Genomic DNA, 14,946 nt, shown 5'->3' with positions numbered 1-14,946 from the left:
AGAGAGAGAGAGAGAGAGAGAGAGAGAGAAAGCGCGAGTTTTAGTGAAACAGGTGGGCAGGCGTCTGTCTGCCTTGGGCATCCGCCCGGGCAGCCATGCTTTTCAACTTATGGCTTCCAAGGATATTTTGGCCTGTCACCTAGCTCATAGACCTGTGTGAAGGCGTCTGGTGACCCAGCCTGGTGTATGAAGGGTTTGTGACCCAGTCTGTGAATGGGCTTGAGGGGTCTGTGAGCTCCAGACCCAGCCCTAGCTCAACAATTGACCCAGTTGGCTTGGAGCTAGACAATTGGCGCCAAGAAAAAGATTAACAGCTCCACATTATGGAATGTTCTCATCACAAATAAATGATTAAACTTAATAATGACGAATTTCCTTACTACCCTGATTTAACCATCACGTATTGTGTACGTGTATTGAATTTGAAATTCGACTGTGTATCCCACAAATATGTACACTCAATACAATCAAGAAAAAAACAAAATAGTCCCTGCAGGAGCCTTGGAACTATGTCATTAAAAAAAAAAAAAAAAAAAAAAAAAATTGCGGACACGCGGAAGTTTACGAGCAGGGTAGTAATCAAAGGAGCTCGCATTCAAAATAATTCTTCCGTCACTCTTCTGGCTATCGCATTGGCGCAGAGATTTAAGGAAAGAAAGAGTGAGAGCCACAAGGCAGCCCCCAAAAGAGCTGTGCCTCTGTAGTCTGTTTTGACTCTCCAGCGCGTTTTTCTATACGCGAAGGGCGGGGGAAGAGCGGAGCTAGCGCTTTTGTGGACTCATACTGCCACCAAACGGCCAAACTTTCACCGAGCGCCGAACAAGGTCTGGGAGGCCATTCGCTTTGCCGCCCGACTTCTGCTCTTTAGACCCGGAGTAGTCCAGTGAGGGACCTGAACAAGATAAACGGAAAGGGGGAAGCGACAGCAGTCTGGGCAGGGAGCCCACCAAGCAGCGAGGGGGGGTGCCCCGGAAGTTGATTTGCAGTTGCCAGGCGGGCGGTCTCCTGAGGTTCCGCCCCCGAAACCACAGCAACAGCAGCCGGAAGTTCCCGGTGTTCAAGCGCGTCCGCTCCGGGGACGGAGCGCGGCGGCTGATGGGAAGTGTGGACGTGTTTGTCAGAGCTGTACGGGATTAGGCCCGCTCCTTCGTACCCACCGCCTGAATTTATTTTGTGGACGCTTTCTTCTGTTCCCGTGGTAGCGGACATTACTGGGAGGAACGAGAGTGAGGAGGAGGAAGACGTTAGTCCTCGGACCCTTTCTAAGAGTCATCTCGAGGAGTAAGGCGAAGATGGACACGCTGCGTCCTGCGTGGGCATGCACATTAGGGCTGTACGGAATTCCCAAGCCAGGTGTGTCCTCTCTGCCTTAAAGCTATTTGGCGGGAAGTTTCTCCGGTTCCTTTACTTTGTGGGTCAGGGCCTAGGTGCTCGAGTGGGAGAAAGAGAAAGCCAGCTAGCCCCGGAGCCCCTTCTAAGGGCGTCATCCACCCAGCCATCCATACATCCGTTCACTCATGAAACAAATACTCACTCGTTGAGCATCCGTTACGTACCAGACACAGTTTTAGACCCTGGGGACCCAAGACACATAAGGACGCAAGGGCCCCGTTCTCAGGGACGATTCATTCTAGTGGGTGGAGACAGACAATAAGCAAATTATCGACTTAATTTCAGAGAGTGACAAGTGGTAGTAAGGAAATAAAACGGAGTTGATATGACAAAGAAATGCGGTGGATGTATACCGATTTAGAGAGACTAGGTGGTCAGCTTCGGCCTCTTCCAGAAATGACAGTCGAAGACAGTAGGAATGGTCCTGCAAGGCTTTGATGACCTTGATAAGGGTGAAGGCTTCTTCCTGTTTTTACATTGTCCCATGCCTTATTAACAGAGATTTAGATTACCACAAAATATAGATATGTTTGCTGCGTCATTCCCTGCAGTTGCTCCTAGACTCTCAAAAGTAGCATCAGAATGGAAAATTCCAATAGAAGGGCTTAGTGGGATCGGGAAGTGCCAGCACTACAGCGTGGACAACAAAAGCTGTTAGGTTAGGGTTTTTGAGCACCTAGGTTAAAGGCCTCTTTCCACTGAATTCCAAAGAGTCCAGAGGGTGAGGAAGCCTGGTTCCCTTCTGGCCTCCTTTCTCTAGAGGTCCTGGGATCTTATCCTTCCAGGTTAGGTCACTATGGGGCTTTGCTTTGCTGTAATGGAGGAGTGTGTCACAGGAGGACCTCCAGTAGTTATCAGTGGAAAGCCAGTGGAATTTTAATTCTGGATAAGAGTTTGGAATGGGCCCCACAGTACAGTATGTCCTACGTAGTTTTGGAGGCTTCATAGAATTGGCACAAGTGACCAGGACTGTGAAATTTTAAGGAATCCTGTGGCTCAGCATAAAGGTGAAACTATGATAACAGCCTCATACATTGAGTTAGAAGAAAAGAAAAGAAAAGAAAAAATGCATATTCTCTGGTGGACAGCAATAGGATCCTCTCAGTCATGCCTGGTCTGGAGGAAAGAGGGGAGTTGAAAAGCTATAGACCCACCACTAACTGTGGTTCTCCTTTTGTAGGTGCGGGGTGCCCAGTGAAGGGAGATCCCCAAAATAAGCCTCCTGAAAGAATGGCTATAATAAGATCCAGGGTTTGACAGTCCAAGCTAATATCCAGGGATCCTTGACCAAATGACCTGAGAAAATCGGATCTGAGGCAAAAGAAGTGTAACTAGACGAAGCGGAAGCGAGGAGAATGGACTAAGTAGGTGGGGGAAGGGGGGGTGGGCAGGAGAGGGTGGGACTGGCAGGTGGGTTGCTGTAGTATAAGGTAGAGACTGGAAAGAGTTCCTGATGCCCTGTTAGAAGGCACCTACCTACTTGCCTTGAGTTGGAATATCGAGGACACCCAGTTGGTTTAGTCCAGGGCGGCGGCAAGGCTTTGCCCTGTTGTGTTGGGTGGTAGGTTGCAGTTGACTGTGACTTCAGTTCTTTCTACGATCAGCCCCTGCCTTTTCTCCCAGTACGGGCCTTGACAGGATTCGTTCTCTGTGTGTTGAATACTGAGATTTAAGATTATCCGTACTTCGCATATAGTTTAGCTACATTATTTTGGGGACAGAATTCCCTGTAGAGACAGGGGAAGGGGGAGGTTAGAGGAGGATGAAATGTCTGCCATAGTATGTTCTGATCCACAAATAATAATAATTGCCTGTATCCATTCAGGGCTTTCTCCATATTCCCTCATTTAATCTTCACAGTAACGTGGGAACACTGGTACTTTGATTATTTCCAATTTACATATGAAGAAACCAAGGCTTAGAAAGTTTAAGCGATTTACCTGAGATTAAACACATACAGCCATGGTTTCAGTCCAGTGTTGTCTGTAGCCCAGTGTTTCTGCAAGTGAGGTCCCCAGACCAGCAGCATCAGCATCACCTGGGAAATTGTTAGAAATGCAAATCTCGGACCTACTGAATCAGAAACTCTGGGGTCAGGGCCCAGCCATCTGTGTTTTCAGACACCTTTCAGGTGATTCTGATGAACACTCAAATTTGAGAACCACTGCTTTAGCCAGTGCCCCAGCTCTTAACCACTGGAGCTGAACTTTCCAAATTCTGATGTGCTTATATATCGCATGCAGAGTTCTGATTCATGGGCTGGTCCGTGGACCATACTTTGAGTGCCAAGGCTCTGTGCTATACCGCACTATTGTGTGTCTTAGGTGAGCAGAGCTATTGACTAAGTGAAGTTTTAGCCTCTTTAAAGTCCTGATTTCTGAAAGTGGGCAGGCTATAGGATTCTTAATTGCCCCCACTCTGTTTATCTTTTTCAAATACTTGCCCGAACATAAAGGTGATAAAGAGAGAACTCAAGTGCCAGACCCTGTTCCCTCCTTCTGAGCATCATTCCAGAAAAGCTGAGTCCCGACAGATTTCACTCGGAAGCTCTCTTTTTTGAGTGGAAGGAGAGCTGAGGGGCGGTCTCCGAGTATTCTCTGCCTGAATGAGATGAGATGTGCTAATTGGGCCAAGGGGAGCGGCAGCACATGATCATCTTCAATAACTTAAAATAATTTTCTGAAATATTGGAGGGGATTGCTTTGTTCTGAGTGAACTACTTGGATGATCTGATTACCAAACTACTGATTAAGAAGGCCAGTGTGCCTCTCCAAATGTGTATGCGTAGGAGCCCTAAGAAATTTGTATTTGGAAAATGCCATACGTTCTTTGTTGCTAAAGAAACTCCAACTAAAGAGCACACATTGCTGGTTTCTAAGACATATGAGATCGCTTGCTAGGAAGCTACCTGTTCACCGTTTAAAATGTTTGGGGTGCATTTCTTGTATCTGTGGCAAATGAGGACAAGCAGAAAACAGATTGTATTTGACCAGTGGCAGGGGTGGGGGTGGAGGGCTGCTGTGTTGAATGGAAAGGGTGCCCAGGCATCTCCATGGCCCCTTTTATCTTCCCGAACCTCGTGGAGAGGGTGACAAGTAACACGTACACCAGGAGGAGGTAGTATGCCCTCAGGATATCCTTATTTTGGGCCAGACAGTACAGGAGTGTGAGATGCTGCTCCTTAAATCCCCGGCCCTCTTGGCTGAAGTGTTTCTAAAATTAGAACTTCATAGGTTCCAGCCCTTTAAGACCTCTGTAGAATATGTGAGGTAACCAGTATCCAAAAGTGTAGCTCTTGTAGCCGCCACCAGGATACAGCCCACCAATGGTCAGGTATTAAAATTGTCCTCATTGAGGTTCAGTGGCTACATGAAACTCAGGTTGGCCACTGCTGTAGTTCACAGCAGTGCAGGCAGACAGAAGCGTCCGTATGATTCTCTGTGCGATGCCAGGAGCTGTGGGGGAGGGATCAGAATTGTTGTGGAATGTTCAGCCTCCCTGGCAAATGAAACTCAGGTAAAAGGGAGGTAGAGTATCTCCATCTGGTGGTGGCATGAAAGAGGACACTGCCTGGTGTACTGCATAGAGGCAGGAGTAGAATCTGAGCAGAATCAGTGGGATCCTAGATATAATCTCCTACTCACTGAGGAACTGGTGGGGAAGGCTTCCTCTCCACCTGCGGACCCAGGTACCTGGCTTCGGTTTAGGTTAGTGGCGGAGGGGAAGTGGGAGTCGCTTTTCGAGGCTGCTTTGCAGCCACAGCTTCAAATTCCTTGGGAAATTGGGGAGACAGTTTGTTTGATACACTGCGTGTGGGGTTTGCTTATAGGCCCAAGTTTAAGTATGTTTCAGCCACCTCTGCATGTAATTTGCCATCAGCCAACCCATAAGTAAGAAGATTTGAGGGAGGCCCCTTCTGGAAGAAACATCCATACATCATACGTATTTATACATATCCATAGACACACACATACTCTCTCGCTCTCTCGCTCTCTCGCTTCCCCGCTCCCCCCCCCCCCCCCAAGAGATTTTCTGTGTTTGCCTGGTTTAAAAGAAGTTCCGGTTTGAGGGAAGGGTATAAATTCCCACTGTCTGACATACTTAGACTGGCGATAGGTAGAGCTTTCTTTCCTCTTCTAGATATAGCGTGGCTCTTAGTCCCTTAATACTGGCATCGGGGTCTAGAATGAAGCACTCTGGAGGAGGTGTAAATATCCATACAGCAGTTTGGACCAAGCAGGCCAGCAGAGCTTTGGAACTTGTTCATAAGCCAGCCCCTACTCATGTCCCATTGGATATAAGATAGTGAGGCTTACTGCTGTCCCTTTTCATCCTCTGAATGCCCTTTCTGGCCTGTCTCTCACTTTCAGATTTGGGTCAAATTACCTAATTGCGTGAGCTCTTTCTCTGTAAGCAAAACTCAAAGTGCAGTTTTGCATAAGTCAGAAGTCCGGATGGAGTGTGTCCTATCCTATTATGTCTTTGGCCTGTCTGTGCCTCTTCAGCATGACTGAAGAAGTAAGAGTAAACACAGATAACTTATTTCCTCACTTGGACCTATCCATGCCACCCTCTCCAGCAAGAGCAAACCTGTGTTCAGAGACTGGAAGGCCAGCAAAAGCCACAGTTTTCTGACTGGGTCATAAAGAGTGAACACTACCCGATCTTGGAATACCTAGTATCTCTATCTATTTAAACTAAAACATCTTTCTGCCAGGTTTTTAGTCCAAATCATCAAACTACTCATTTCTCTCATGCCTCCATCCCTGCCCTCCCTTCTATTTCACAGCCTTTTTTCTCTCTTCAGGCCTTCAATACTGCCTCCACCCTCCCACCCCCACCCTCGCTCTTGATTGGTGACCTTCCTTTCGAATTCATTGAGAAAATTGCGTAAGAGTCAGCCCAAATTAACAAGCCCAAGATTGAACTCTCACATCTTCCCTTATAAACCTTCTTCACCTGCAGTATTCCCCGTCGCAGGTAACAGCAACTCTTACCCTTCCAGTCGTTCATGGCATAGCCTTGAGGGTGATCCTTCACTCCGCCCTTTTACTCACCCCTCATTTTGCATCTGTCCAGAAATCCTGTGAGCTCTCTCGTCAAAATAAATCCAGAATCTGACAGCTGACCACTTCTCACCACCTCCACTGCTACTGCCCCGTACCAAGCCACCATCGGTTTTCCCCTGGATTACGGGAATTGTTTCCTGACTCTTTCCCTGCTTCACCCTCCCCGTCGCCCCCACTGATAATCTAGCAGCCAGAGTAATGCTGTTAAAACATACGGTCAGATCATATAATGCCTCTGCTCAAAACCAACAGCTCTCGTTTCATTCAGGGTAAATCGAGAATTTCTACAATTGCCTGTGAGGCCGTACGTGGTTTGGGCACTAGTTACCTCTCTTACCTTATCTCTTAGTCCTCTCCTCCTTTCTCATTCCTCTCTGGCTGTGGGGACCTCCTTGTTGCTCCTAGAGTAGGGGCTTTTGCACTCTGTTCTTTCTGCCTGGAGCATTCTTTCCCCAGATGTCTGCATGGTTACCTCCCTCATCTCTCTCATGTCTTGGACTGAATGTCATCTTTCAGTGTGGCTCACCCCTAAACATCTTATTTCAGATGCCACCCCCACCCCCGCCCAAACACACACAATTTTCATTTACCCTGCTTTTTTTGTTGTTGTTCTTTCTTGAATGCATTTTCTTCTTTTAACATACTTCTTTCCTTGTTATGGTTGTTTGCTTGTTTCTGCCCACCAGAAGGTCAGCTCTACAAAGCTGCTGGGTTTTGTTGTTGGTTTTGTTTTGAGAATGTGTGTCCAATTGTTCACTAATTCATCCCTATAGTGACTGGCTTGTAGTAGGTGCTCCCTGAATGTCTGCTGAATGAATAAATATATATTACCGACGTCATCTGTTTTTACTCAATATTTTTTTGATCCAGTGAAGAATAAGAGTGAGATGTTTATGTCCCCCACAGAATTATGTTTCTCTCAAAGAAAAATATTCCTAACGCATGTAACAGGCAAAGGGTAAATAACCCTGAGAAACAAACACAGACAGTAAATAACATACCAAACAGCAAAACACACAAGCAAAGAAAATGCATTAAGACACCCATAAATAAATGAACATTTTTCACAAGCAATTTGCTGCTGGCGGTGAGAGGAAGGAAACAAGCTACTTTTGCTTAACTGTGCTCACACTGAACGTGCTGTAAAAAAAAAAAAAAAAAAAAAAAAAAAAATCTCAGTGAATCACCTTGTGGAAGAGGAATTTCACTCATTACACAGTGTTCTCCCTAGGATGACTCGTGGGAGAAACTCGTCTCAGGGAAAAAGTATAGTTGCTACTTCTGAGCAGTTAATTGATCTCAGGGACACTGTGAGTCCTGCAGGGGATCCCATTTCCCTCTTTATGTTTTGGTAGCTAGAAAACTTAGATCCACACCTGTGGCCAACTGGTAGTCAGTGCGTAGAACCTTATGACAATGCGCTTTGTGTTCGAATCAGTCATCTGATTAGACTTCCTCATTCTAATTTGGACTTGATTTCCTCACCCAACATGCTTTTTAGTTCTTTGAATTCTTTGTGTGGATGTATTTTGTGAGCTTGGTAATTCCTCAGCTGAAAGCCCTCCGGTACAGGAGTTAATCCCTGGCTACCTCTCTGGCTTCCTTTCCTACACTTTGTTCCCCCACCTCCCCCACCCCCCGTCCCTTCACTCACTCTGCCCTAGTCAAACTGGAATTGCCTTCTACATTTAATAAAATCTTCTGTTTCTGGGGTGATTGAGCTACGTGATACATGACCAGAGCCACAGATTTTTTTTTTTTTTTCCTTTTTACCTTTTGATGGCAAGATATCATGGCTCTCTAAGTCTGCTCACTCCTTCTTCATGCCAACATTTGGAGAAAGCATACGAATGGTCTTCAAAACGTTCATGGAAAGATTCTTATTATCTTTTAATTCTGTTTTTCCCCAAACTTTTGGAAGTACCCTCATATCTGCCAATCATATCCTCAACTGGTATGTATGTTGCTACACTTCCCACCAGTAGCATGGCTGGCGTACCTGTCTGGTCAATGCTAAATTCTTGCTAACCATCTGCTATGGGTTTTATATTTGTCCCCTCCAAAGCTCATGTTGGGAGCTTGATTCTCAATCTTGGAATGTTGAAAGGTGGGGTCTTTAAGAGGTGATTAGATCATGAGTACTGTGCTCTTATGAATGGATTAATCCATTCATGGAGTAATGGGTTAATGGTTTAATGGGTTACCATGGGTGTAGACTGGTGGCTCTGGCTGTTCTCACCATGTGATATTCTGCATCACTACAGGACTCTGTAGGGAGTTCCCACCAAGAAGGAGGCCCTCATCAGATATGACTCCTGGATTTTGGACGTCCTGTCCTCCAAGACTGTAAGAAATAAATTTCATTTTTTAAGTAAATTACCCAGTTTCCAGTGTTCCGTTATGAGCAACAGAAAACAGACTGATCTGCGGAGAAATACAATCACCAGCCCAAGCTCAGGCCACTGGATTGGTGATGACAAATACCTTTCATCCTAACGCATCTGTATTGCCTGCCAGAAAAAAAAGCTGTGAGACTATCTACTGGGTCCTTTGTAGAAAACAACAATCATCACCCTTGTGGCCGTCCATCTCTGGTTTTCTCTCTCCATACCAATCCACCGAATTTCCTCAGCACCTTCCTCGGGCCTATCCAGATGACTGTCCTCTTCCGATCTTTGCCTTTGTACCTCCATATGCCTTTGCCCTGCTTCAACATTTGAAAAGAGCATACGAGGGGTTCTTCAGAAAGTTCATGGAAAGATTCTTATTATCTTTTAATTCTGTTTTTCCATAAAACGTAATTTGCAGGGCAAAGGCATATGGAGGTTGTCATGGTGCAGCTGGTTTGCCAGTGTCTTGGGCAAATAAATTTTGTGTTCCCTTCCAGTCCCATCTATGCTAGACTGCCCCTCCAAATTCCAGATTCCAAGGTCCACCGCCAGTGACCTTAGAGTCTCAGAGAAGTCACAGAAGGAAACAATTTGCAGATTGGGACACTGAAGCAGGGAAAGAGGCAGCCACTTGTACAAAACCATAAAGTAAACTAGCAGCAGTATCACAGAGGTCTCCTGACTCCCAGAGAAAAGATCTTTTTTACAAAACGTCCTAGCTCCACTTATCTTTAGCTGATCAGGGCAAGTAATTTAACCTCTTCAAGTTTCAGCTTCCTCATCTATAATGAGGGGGTAGTAACAGTACCCACCCCATCAAGCTGTTATAACGAACTAGCGCTGGAAAACACTTAGCAAAGTCCCTGACCACTGTAAAAGCTCAATGAATATTAACCATTATTATTATATTGGATCCATCTTGTCCACCTGCCAGGATGCAACAGGCCACCAGCTGCATCCCTATTGTCACTTCTACATCCAGCCTCCCATCTTGCACATACACTTTGAGTTTGCAAGTTCTAGTTTCTCCATGGCTATAGAAAGGAAGCTAGTATAGGTGAGAAGGAACAGAAGGAAACACATCTTGAACTACCTCGGAAATCAGTACTCATAAAGTTTGAGAGAGTTGGCAAAATTTCTGATTGGTATAATTCTTCTGTTCCTGAACCAGGAGTCAAAGACTGAGAGACGAATAAAGCTTATGGGATATTGAAAAGAGTTCCAGTTTGGAATCTGGAAGGCCTGTTGTTTGAACCTCAGCTGTGCCTGTCGTATGGCCTTAAGCAAGTAAGTCACTTCAGCTTTCTGAGCCAGAGTTTCTTCACTTGTCAAATATGTCTCGTAATACTACATACTCACAGGATCTTTGTGAAGAGTCCTGAGGGAGAAGCGTGTGTGTGCGCACGTGCATGCACACACACATATACTTTCCGCCACATATGGTAAGTATTCAGTAATTGGAAGCTACATTACTTACTTTAGAGTTAATGGGAATGTTTCACACATTCTGGCAATAGGTTCCTTGTCAGTCTTACTTTTCAGGGGTTGCTGTAAACTTTTCTCCTCTTCTGGGTCGTCTTAGGTATTTTTGTCAGAAGCTGGGGGAGGTAGCATCAAGGACTGTTCATCAAAGGCCTTCTTAAACTGGAAGCCCGTAAATAAAAATAAAAGACGTGATGATTTTTTCACCAATTGTAATGACGACAACAACAACAAAAGAACCCGCAAAAGTTTCATAAAGTGCTCTGTTAGCAAGGCTATGGGAAACTCCTATGCATTGTTGGTGACAATATGATCTGGTACACCCTTTGAAGACAGTTTAGGAAGTCTAGCAAATTATGAACGCGTAAAGCCTCTAACCCGGCAATTTCACCTCTGGAAATTTATCTCACAGACACACCAGTATTTATACACGTTTGAAATAACATATGTGCCAGGTTGTTCACTGCAGCATTGTTTGTAATAGCAAAACCAAACGTCTGTCATTAGATAAATTATACAGCAAAGCTATGAAAAAGAATGAGGAAGCATTCTGTATACTGACAGGGGGAGACCAACAAGATACATTGTTAAGCAACTAAAAAAAGTGTTCAGAAAAGTACATATTGTATACTACATATTGTACAAAAATGGATGGGGGCCATCTCCTTATTTGAACACACACACACTTGAAGTTTACAGAAGAAACAAATAACAATGGTCAACTGTATGTGTGAGGAGGGCAGGTAGGAATTGGGTAGATGGAAGATTAAGTTGGGAGGGACACTTTTCACTGTATACCTTTTCTTATTTTTTGTTTTTTGATACATGTCATATATTACCTTTTTGTGGAATATACTAAAAAGCATATGTACTTCACAGGGCCTGGTTTTCCAAAGCCTTGCAATTTCAGATATTGACCTTGCAAGGACAGGAAATTTTCCCCAGTCTAGTGAGTCTTTGTTGCAAGATAAGAATTGTGGCACAGCAGGTTGCTGGCTCAAAGACAGACTAGTTACTGATTGTTATGTAAAGGTACTGAGAAACTGTAGAGGGAGAAGGAATGTTTGCTAAGATCAAGCTTGTGTTGATAAGACCACTTAATTGCCTTACTGGAATGTCATCTGGGTTGTTTCACTGAAAGTTACCAGCCTATATTGTTAAACTATAACCCCACCTTTGTTCTCTTCCTGTAATTTCCTGGTCTGGAAAATAAATGCAGGAAGAGAACCCCAATTCGGTGTTAATTTCCCAAGGAAGGGATCCCTCTCGCTTGAGGGTTCCGGCGGGAGATTAACCACTTTGGGGCCTCTCACTGCTCAGAAGAGATGGGCTTTGAGTAGTCCTTTGCATCTCCGTCACCCAGGGGAAGTGGGGTGACAAATCCGTGGGGGGGCGAAGCAACACAAAGCAACACCTTTTCAGTAAATTTTATTTTCAAAATACAATGATAAAGTTGGACAGTGCTTGCAATATGCATGATAAACGGTTAATATCTATTGCATAGCTAATTTTGTAAGTTAAAGTACATTCCCAAAGAATTATGTACAAAGACAGTCATTGTACTTTATTAATAGCAGTGAAATAGGAACAGCTAAATGTGTAATAAGAGAGTGAGTGATTAAATGATAGTGTATGGCTCTTTGGTAGGTCGATTATTTGACAACCATTAGAAATATTGTCTGGAAGAATTCTTCATGATGTGAAAAAATGCTCATTAATTCAAAACATTATGATCACCATTTCATTATGTGTGTGGGTCCATGTATGTGTAATTATCTGAAGTATCTGTAAATAGAGAAAATAATATTGGGAAAAAACCATTAAATTCACCAAAATAATAATAGTGAGTGATCATGAGTTATTTTTCCCCCAGCTCCTGCATTTGTGAATTTTTCGAATTCTAAACAATGATGACATAGTAGTTTGATGAAGAGGAGGTAATAATAAAGTTATTTAGAACATATAACCCCAATAGAAAAACAAAGGATACAAATAGACATTTCAGTGAAAGAGATAGCCAAATAGACAGTAAACAGCGGGGAAAAAATGTTTAATCTAAGAAGTACTTTTAAAAAAGACAAATAGTAATAAAATAATACTTTTTTATTTATCAAATTATAAGAGATTTTGGCAAAGGCAATAGTCAACACTGACCAGGATGAAGAGTAGGGCCTTCCCTTTTAGAGTACTTCAGCCATCTGTAGATAACAGATTTTTTAATTTTTTTAAGGCTAGAAAACTGGTTGTTGTCTGTCATATTGTGTGTGCCTCGACCTTCAGACATTGGTAAGGGGCAAAACCAAGATAAATAAGGGGGGAGGGAAAATTTTAGTCCCTGTACACATTCAGAGAGCACCCCTGCCTACCTAGACCACCCAGGAAGAGTCAGACATGCAACACAGGAACTTTTACCCGTTCCATCCCTGAAACCACCATGCTAATCTCAAAATACATCCCAGAGTGTGAGGGTTGTGGTTGCCAAGGCGATCAGGAGCGTGGGGAAACGTTTTAAAGCTGTAGAGTTCTGCTGGGCTTTCCTAAACCCCCAATTCCCTCTATGCTTCAGTTTATCTTATAGGACATTTGTGCTTTCTTTTTCCTCATCAGTCCATATGTTTGTTGTATTGAAGCTAGACCCCTTGGTGCTTCACCATTAGGGCCCTTTCTTTCTTCTTTTATACTGTGCACATTACAAACCTCATGAAACAGTCCTGAAAGCAGGAAATAGAAACGAAAGGGCATCAGTGAAATAGACAATCAGACACAAAGGAGTACTCAAATAGGGCTTTGGCTTGGGGATTCAGAGTCTCCCCTGGAGTGTGTATCTTGTGTTCTCTTTCCCTTTCTCAATACTATGCTCATTACACAGTCCCTAGTTTGTATGATAGTGGATCGAAGAAAGGAGAGACTTGATAAAAGGTGATTGAAGAAGGAGCCTATTTTCGTAGCCTGGATGGAAAGAATGCTAACATATCAACATTTGTTTATTGCTTCCTTTGTGCGAGGCACAGTTGTAAGCATTTTATACATATTAACCTGTTTAATCTTCAGAACAACCCTTTGAGATATGTAGGTACTGCTGTTGTCCCCATTTTACACATGAGGGAGAGGTTAAGTATCTCGCCCAGGTTCACACAGGTAGTAAGTGGATTTATCCAGATCTGCCACAGGGAGTCCAATACTAGCAGAGTGGCATGCCTTATAAATATGCTCAGTTATGCCTTGTAATTATCTGGGTGAGAGGATCACTTTCTAGAAGATTAGGAATATGAGCTTGTGCTGATAAACCAACCAGTGCACGCCAGAATTTTCCTGTACTTCAAGCTTCTCATCTGGTCTATGAACTGAGAGATTACCTTACAAATGTCTTTCTACTCCTGTTCCTTTCTTCAGGAAATCTCAGTAACCATTGTTAATAACCTGGGTTGTGTCTACACCTTGCTTTGTTCTCTTGGCACTTCTTCTAAGTCAGCTGATAGGGTTCTCACTCTCATTGTTCTTTTTGTTTTCTTTTCACTCTTTTTATAGCCACAAAATGATCTGCAGAAAGGCTGTACCTCAATTTAATTCAATCATTTCCCTATTTATTAAAATTTACTCGTTTCCGCCCCCCCCCCCACTTTTTTTTTTGCCACTACTCACAATGTTACAATAAACATTCTCGCTTTTTTGGATAAATTCTCATTCATAGGGTTGCTGGGTGGAAGAGTATTCATAGTTTTAGTATATAACATTACCAGATTACTTCACACACCCACACAAAGATGTAACAATATTCATTTTCACCACATCCAAGTGCTAAATATTATCACACTTGAATCTTTTTGCCAATTAAAAGGGTAAGAAAGGATATCTGAGTTTAGTTTTAATTTGTATTTTTCTATTAGAATGAGCACCTTTTTGTATGCCACCTGGACATTTTAAATTTGTTAATCTGTGAGCGGACTATTCATACCTTTGCACATTTTTAAAAAATTTTACTTCTCAATATACATTGTAGTTGATTTTCACACCCCTTTACCTGTTCCTCTCCACCTCTTCCCCCCGCCCCCACATCATATCTGTTCACTTGACTTAAGTAGTTCAAGGAATTTTTCTGGTTATTCTGTCTTTTCCCCCCCTCCACCCTTGATTTGTTTGTGTGTTTATTTATTTATTTTTAGCTCCCACAAATAAGTGAGAACATGTGGTATTTCTCTTTCTATGCCTGACTTGTTTCACTTAACATAATTTTCTCTAAGTCCATCCATGTTGTTGCGAATGGTAGTATTTCATTCTTTTTTATAGCAGAGTAGTATTCCCTTGTGTAGATATACCACATTTTCCGTATCCACTCATCTGATGATGGACATTTGGGCTGGTTCCAACTCTTGGCTATTGTAAATAGAGCTGCAATAAACATTGGAGTACAGGTATCCCTTCAGCATGATGATTTCCATTCCTCTGGGTATATTCCCAACAGTGGAATAGCTGGGTCATATGGTAGATATATCTGTAATTGTTTGAGGAACCTCTGTACCATTTTCCATAAAGGCTGCACCATTTTGCAGCCTTTGCACGTATTTTTTATTGGATTGGCTTTTTAAAAAATCTACTTGTAAGAACTCTCTAAT

At 43.4% G+C, this 14,946-nt stretch overlaps 1 long non-coding RNA gene across 1 annotated transcript; it reads left to right on the top strand.

Annotated features, from left to right (window-relative positions):
* Positions 1 to 1,095: 1,095 nt before the first annotated feature.
* Positions 1,096 to 12,133, top strand: LOC134367223 (uncharacterized). The gene is made up of 4 exons (XR_010022388.1): positions 1,096 to 1,353; positions 2,573 to 2,756; positions 8,726 to 8,807; positions 10,023 to 12,133. It is a non-coding gene; the product is annotated as an uncharacterized LOC134367223 (long non-coding RNA).
* The last annotated feature ends 2,813 nt before the right edge of the window (positions 12,134 to 14,946 follow it).

The sequence above is a fragment of the Cynocephalus volans genome, chromosome X (assembly GCF_027409185.1).
Source record: "Cynocephalus volans isolate mCynVol1 chromosome X, mCynVol1.pri, whole genome shotgun sequence".
NCBI lineage: Eukaryota > Metazoa > Chordata > Mammalia > Dermoptera > Cynocephalidae > Cynocephalus > Cynocephalus volans.
This window is presented reverse-complemented; position numbering and strand designations above follow the sequence as displayed.